This window comes from Triticum aestivum, chromosome 7D (genome assembly GCF_018294505.1).
Source record: "Triticum aestivum cultivar Chinese Spring chromosome 7D, IWGSC CS RefSeq v2.1, whole genome shotgun sequence".
In the NCBI taxonomy this organism is placed as follows: Eukaryota; Viridiplantae; Streptophyta; class Magnoliopsida; order Poales; family Poaceae; genus Triticum; species Triticum aestivum.
This window is the reverse complement of record NC_057814.1, coordinates 187,002,928-187,010,124: the sequence shown is the minus strand read 5'-3', so window position 1 is coordinate 187,010,124 and position 7,197 is coordinate 187,002,928.

The window sequence follows — 7,197 nt, the reverse complement described above, 5'->3', positions numbered from 1 at the left end:
AGTTGGTGCTGTTTTAACCTTCGCAAGGACCGGGCGTAGCCACACTCGGTTCAACTAAAGTGAGAGAGACAGACACCCGCCAGTCACCTTTAAGCAACGAGTGCTCCGAACGGTGAAACCAGTCTCGCGTAAGCGTACGCGTAATGTCGGTCCGGGCCGCTTCATCTCACAATACCGCTGAACCAAAGTATGACATGCTGGTAAGCAGTATGACTTATATCGCCCACAACTCACTTGTGTTCTACTCGTGCAAAGCATCAACGCATAAAACCTGGCTCGGATGCCACTGTTGGGGAACGTAGTAATTTCAAAAAAATTCCTACGCACACGCAAGATCATGGTGATGCATAGCAACGAGAGGGGAGAGTGTTGTCCACGTACCCTCGTAGACCGACAGCGGAAGCGTTATTACAACGCGGTTGATGTAGTCGAACGTCTTCACGATCCGACCGATCAAGTACCGAACGTACGGCACCTCCGAAGTTCTACACACGTTCAGCTCGATGACGTCCCTCGAACTCCGATCCAGCCGAGTGTTGAGGGAGAGTTTCGTCAGCACGACGGCGTGGTGACGATGATGATGTTCCACCGACGCAGGGCTTCGCCTAAGCTTCGCGACGGTATTATCGAGGTGTAATCTGGTGGAGGGGGGCACCGCACACGGCTAAAATATCGTATATCAAGTGTGTTCTTAGGTGCCCCCTGCCCCCGTATATAAAGGAGCAAGGGGAGGCCGGCTGCCTATGGGGCGCGCCAAGGAGAGGGGGGGAGTCCTCCTCCTAGTAGGAGTAGGACTCCCCTTTCCTAGTCCTACTAGGAAAAGAAGGGGGGAAGGAAAGAGAGGGAGAGGGAGAGGGAAAGGGGGCTGCGCCCCCCTCTCCTAGTCCAACTAGGACTCCTCTGGGAGGGGGCGCACCACCTCCTGGCTGCTGCCCTCTCTCTCCCCTCAAGGCCCACTAAGGCCCAATACTTCCCCGGGGGGTTCCGGTAACCCTCCGGCACTCCGGTTTAATCCGAAACTTCTCCGGAACACTTCCGGTGTCCGAATATAGTCGTCCAATATATCAATCTTTACGTCTCGACCATTTCGAGACTCCTCGTCATGTCCGTGATCACATCCGGGACTCCGAACAACCTTCGGTACATCAAATCACATAAACTCATAATATAACTGTCATCGTAACTTTAAGCGTGCGGACCCTTTGGGTTCGAGAACTATGTAGACATGACCGAGACACCTCTCCGGTCAATAACCAATAGCGGGACCTGGATGCCCATATTGGCTCCCACATATTCTACGAAGATCTTTATCGGTCAGACCGCATAACAACATACGTTGTTCCCTTTGTCATCGGTATGTTACTTGCCCGAGATTCGATCGTCGGTATCTCGATACCTAGTTCAATCTCGTTACCGGCAAGTCTCTTTACTCGTTCCGTAATACATCATCCCGCAACTAACTCATTAGTCACAATGCTTGCAAGGCTTATAGTGATGTGCATTACCGAGTGGGCCCTGAGATACCTCTCCGACAATCGGAGTGACAAATCCTATTCTCGAAATACGCCAACCCAACAAGTACCTTTGGAGACACCTGTAGAGCACCTTTATAATCACCCAGTTACGTTGTGACGTTTGGTAGCACACAAAGTGTTCCTCCGGTAAACGGGAGTTGCATAATCTCATAGTCATGGGAACATGTATAAGTCATGAAGAAAGCAATAGCAACATACTAAACGATCGGGTGCTAAGCTAACGTAATGGGTCATGTCAATCACGTCATTCTCCTAATGAGGCGATCCCGTTAATCAAATAACAACTCATGTCTATGGCTAGGAAACATAACCATCTTTGATTAACGAGCTAGTCAAGTAGAGGCATACTAGTGACACTTTGTTTGTCTATGTATTCACACATGTATTATGTTTCCGGTTAATACAATTCTAGCATGAATAATAAACATTTATCATGATACAAGGAAATATATAATACTTTATTATTGCCTCTAGGGCATATTTCCTTCATCGGGCCTGTCAGGCGGACACTCCCGGGCGTGTACGGGACACCCCATATCCGCCCTATATTTGGGCTGGATATGAGGGGTGCGGGTCAGCCCGGGCATTTGTTCGTGGTTTGAGAGGTCCGGTCGGGTCGATTTTTTTTTGACCGGACGGCCTGCCCGGGCGTTTGAGACGAGTATGAGAGGCCCGGCTGTAGATGCTCTAATGGTGTATTTTACTCTTGTTTTATCCACACAAGGATATGCTTCTCTTTTTGTTTGTGGGATAAATTTTCGATCTATTCATCTTCAATCATGATAGACAACGAACACTAGAAATAATAAAAATTACATCCAGATCCGTAGACCACCTAGCGACGACTACAAGCACTGAAGCGGGCCGAAGGCGCGCCGCTGTCATCGCCCCTCCCTCGTCGGAGCCGGGCAAACCTTGTTCTAGTAGACAGTCGGAAAGTCGTCATGCTAAGGCCCCATAGAACCAACGCACCAGAACAGCAAGCGCCGCCGATGAAGAGTGTAGATAAGAAGGATCCAACCTGAAGACACAGGAACAAAGACGAACGACGAACAGATCCGAGCAAATCCACCAAAGATAGATCCACCGGAGACACACCTCCACACGCCTACCGACGATGCTAGACGCATCACCGGAACGGGGGCTAGGCGGGGAGACCTTTATTTCATCTTCAGGGAGCCGCTGACGTCTCGTCTTCCTGAGTAGGGCACAAACCCTAACAAACCTTGAAAAAAGATATTAAAACGGAGCCCTCCCACCGGCAAGGGCCGGGATCCACTCAGCTCCCATGGCCCTAAGGCCACGCGAGACGGGGCATACCGGCGCCAGCGCCGGCGGGAAGCAGAGGAACCCTAGCTTTTTTTGGGTAGGCGCACCACGCGGAGTTTCTATCACACAAGGATATGCTTCAGTGCTTCATCTCTCAACTTAGCTCTGATACCCTATAGAAGTGCATGCTCTAGCCAATGCAATCAAAAAACCGATCTGATGAAAAAGACTAGGCAATACATTTATACGTCAACAGTTTAAAACCGAATTTCCATGGTACCGTGGACAAATTCTATTCGGTACTAATGTTTGCCTTGAGATTTTATTCACTTTGCCGGATTCTGAGGGCATAACAGAAACTTCATGCCATACTTTGATTGGAGTTACAATGAATTTTTTCGGTTGATGCAAAAGTAATGGATTGGTCCAGTGACAATTATGCCAGATACCTAATCTTTCAGAGAAATCTTTTTTTTTTCCAGAGAATTTCCTTTTTGTCATGTAATACAACTAAACAACCTCCATTACATATACATTTAGGACTAAATATTCCATGATATTTGAACTCTAGGTTTTCCATTTCTATGTTCTTGAAGAGGCTACTATCGCATATTCCCGTGGGATTAATTTTACAATGACAACCGAATATTAATTTTTTTATGTAACGTATAAATATATCAACATGCACAGTATCAAATAATCCAATGATATTTGGTATTGTAAAGATTGATAAATTTTCCAATATATAATTGGACAAAAATATATTTCAATAATATATATCAAATAATACAGTATAAAAAACTATTTACGGCATATCCAATGATATTTGGTATTGTAAACATTGATGTTTTCTTCAATATATACTTGGCCAAAAATTATGTATATAAAGCTAATATGCACTGGATTTCCCCCCGCATACAAAAACATACGCTAGATTTTGACAATGCATGAAGTACCGTTTGTTGTTATGTGTTTCTACGGCTCTCCGGACCAAAGAGGCACTTGCTATTATTGCACGGTGGAAGCAAACAAATTGTTGCACAGTGCTTTACAGTCCATCTAGCGAGACCTTTACGATCCATCGCCTGCTTTCCCTCAACCCATCTTTCCTTTCGCATCCCTCTCTTTTTTCCCATCACGAAAAGAGGCCACCGTACCGTATATCTGAGAGAAACCAAACCCACGATCCAAGCAAAGGCTAGGCCACACCGTCGTCAGCCAAGCCCAATGGAGAGCAGCGTGGTACCGGCAGGCAATGTCCGCTCGTCCTCAATCCGTCCCCACCCACATCCTCATCCCCTGCGGTACACTACAGTACAGTGGAGACCGACGTGTGGATGGATGCCAGCCAGCCAGCCAGCCCCGCCTAGCCGGGCCGGGCCGACACGCGACCCACCCGGCAATAGTTCTCGCGGAAGCGCCAAAGGTGTGCAGACACAGAGGAGCGGAGCGGAAGGACGGCGCTACACCGACCGGGCGCGCGCGCGCCTGTAGCCGTAGGTCACCACCCAGCCCCGTCCCCGTCCCCGTCCGTCCGCTGTTCCCGTCGGCAACGGCCGGGATGAAACGGGCGACGCGGACGTGGCCGCAGTACCGCGGGTCGCGGCCGCGGGACAAGGGCGTGACGGGCACGGGCGCGCGCGCATGATTGGGGTGGCGAGAGAGATCTGTAGCGGCACGTGCAAGAACCGGCCATGTGCGGGCGCACGCCGTCGTCCTCCTCCCCCCGTGACGGGCCCACGCAAGAGGACAAAAACCGGCCTCTGCCTGCGCGCTCCGGCGCTCGCCGCTCGCTTTGCCTCGCGGCACCGCGGACACGTCGAGGGATGGGAGGAAAGGTACACAAATGGGTCGCCGACTGGCCGCGGATGCGGGTGTGCACCAAACCTCGACGCGGCAACCTCTCCGGGTGCGGATGGTAAACTGCTGGCCGGCGGTGGATCAACTTTTGAGCTAGGAGGAACAATAAAATAGAGGTGATTCAATCCCTTCCCGCAAAAATAAAATAAAAAATAGAGGTGATTCAAAATGTAAAGGGCTGCTATTGATCTCGTGCTAGTACCTAGTAGTAATAAAAAGCCTACGGATCTGATCGGCCGAATGCTTTACTTGTAGTGGAGTACTACTGTTGTACTCTTACCGTCCTCCTTAAATTGGATCCGAAAATCATTCCAACGTCGGATTTTTATACACAAGGCAAATCAAATGTTTTTCATGGCAAAATGTTTGTCGAGAATGACAAATTTAATTAGCGAGCATGACAAATTCGTCTCGGTTCATTTTTGCCTGGAGATTGCCGTGTTCACAAACTATATTTGCTATCAATGTGCCAATATAAATTGCCATGCCTAAGAATCTGATGTCAGATTTTTATCATTTCCATTTAAATTTGATGATTAACCTCCTCCCTGCGTTCGAGCTGAAATCTGTTGGTGGTATGGGCACTAATTCTCACGAAAAACAACCAATTCAACCATATCCAAAAACAAATGTTTACTCGACAAAAAAATATTATTAGCAAAAGCGCGGTAGTGATTGTTGTAGGATTGCGGGATAGTAACAAAATCACTAATTCTCGCCACTTGCCAAGAACAGAAGTGACTTAATGAGAGCAACCGTGATTAAAAGCAAAGAACCAAATACTCCCTCCGTTTCTAGACATAAGACCTTTTAGAGATTCCAATATGAACTATATAGAAGCGAAATGAGTGAATCTACGCTCTAAAATACGTCTATATACATCCGTATGTAGTTCTTATTGAAATCTCTAAAAAGGCTTATATCTAGAAACTAAGTGAGTATGTAATAGGGTAACATACGTCGATAATAGGCTAGCTCCAATTTATCAATTTCATGTAGACATGTATTTTGTAAGTGCTTGCAATAAGAACTTGCACGCCATTTTTGTTGTACCCCCTGTGTCTTGGGGGATCCTAATAAAAATTAAGGGTAATTAAGATACTCCTTTCACAAAGTACTGGATCAAAGCATTAACCGTCAATGAATACATGTAATCCTCAAATCATAGTCACTCTTTGATACCCTGATTATTTTCACTTCAAGGTCTCCGGTTTAGAACTATAACATGTGCATACAACTAGCAGATATGATCCAACACATGTATATTCATGAAAATGTAAATGGTTCAGATATCAAATCATGGCACTCGAACCCAAGTGTCAAGCATTAAGCATAGCAAAGGCGTAGCAACATCAATCTCAGAACATACAGGGTACTAGGCATCACACTCTAACAAATCTGACGACTATTACATAAAGGATCTTTTCAAATTACATCCACCACATGTGCCAACAGATGAAATATTCACACATGAGTGGGGAGGCCATGATGGTGATGATGGGGAAGAGGTTGGTGATGATGATGGGGAAGAATCCTCCTCTCTGAATGCAAGATCAAACCCGAGACAGCCCTCCGAGAAGGCGAACTATGGTGGTGGCGGTGGCTCCTTGTCGCGGAAAAATCATGTTAAGTTGTATCGAGGGTTTTGAGGCGAAGGGAAAATATAGGCCAAAGGGCGTCGAAAGGCGGTACCTGCGGGCCCCACAGATGCCCCCAGGCTCCATCTTCTAGCTTTGTGCCCCTTTCCTTCCGAATACTTTTTCTCCAGTTTTTGCACAATTTTTGGAGCAACTTTCATATAGAGAAAATAGCACCATAAAAATCCTTGTTGTAAGCATTAGTCTAGGCTAGTTTTATACAATATAGTAAAAGTGTTCGGGAAAAGGAAATACGTGTGAGACATATCAGCTCCTCCAAGCTTAGCTTATTGCTTGTCCTCTCGTGAATAACAAATGTTTACCAACTATATTCTCTCATGACAAGATTTCAATCAACTAGCATGTTATAATAAATTATCTCAAACACCAACAGGATTACAATGAACATGATGCAATATGACAACATGGTATCCCGTTAGTCCTTTTGTGAAGAAAAACATAAAGCCAAACAACAAAGAAATTCATGCAGTAACTAGATATCAAGATTTAGAATAACGCATCATGCCCATGCATCGCCCAACGTTACTTAGAAAAATGCATGTTACACAAAGAGTGATAACTCTCTCTGAGTTGGTGCTCTAGGAAGGTGATGGGGCAACATAAAAGTAAAATAGCTAGACCCTTCACATAAGGAAGCAGGTTTTGCCATGCACTTATTTTTATAAATCTGGCAAACTTATGATGCCTTATTGTTGGGGAACGTAGTAATTTCAAAAAAAATCCTACGCACACGCAAGATCATGGTGATGCATAGCAACGAGAGGGGAGAGTGTCGTCCACGTACCCTCGTAGACCGTAAGCGGAAGCGTTATGACAACGCGGTTGATGTAGTCGTACGTCTTCACGATCGACCGATCCTAGTACCGAACGTACGA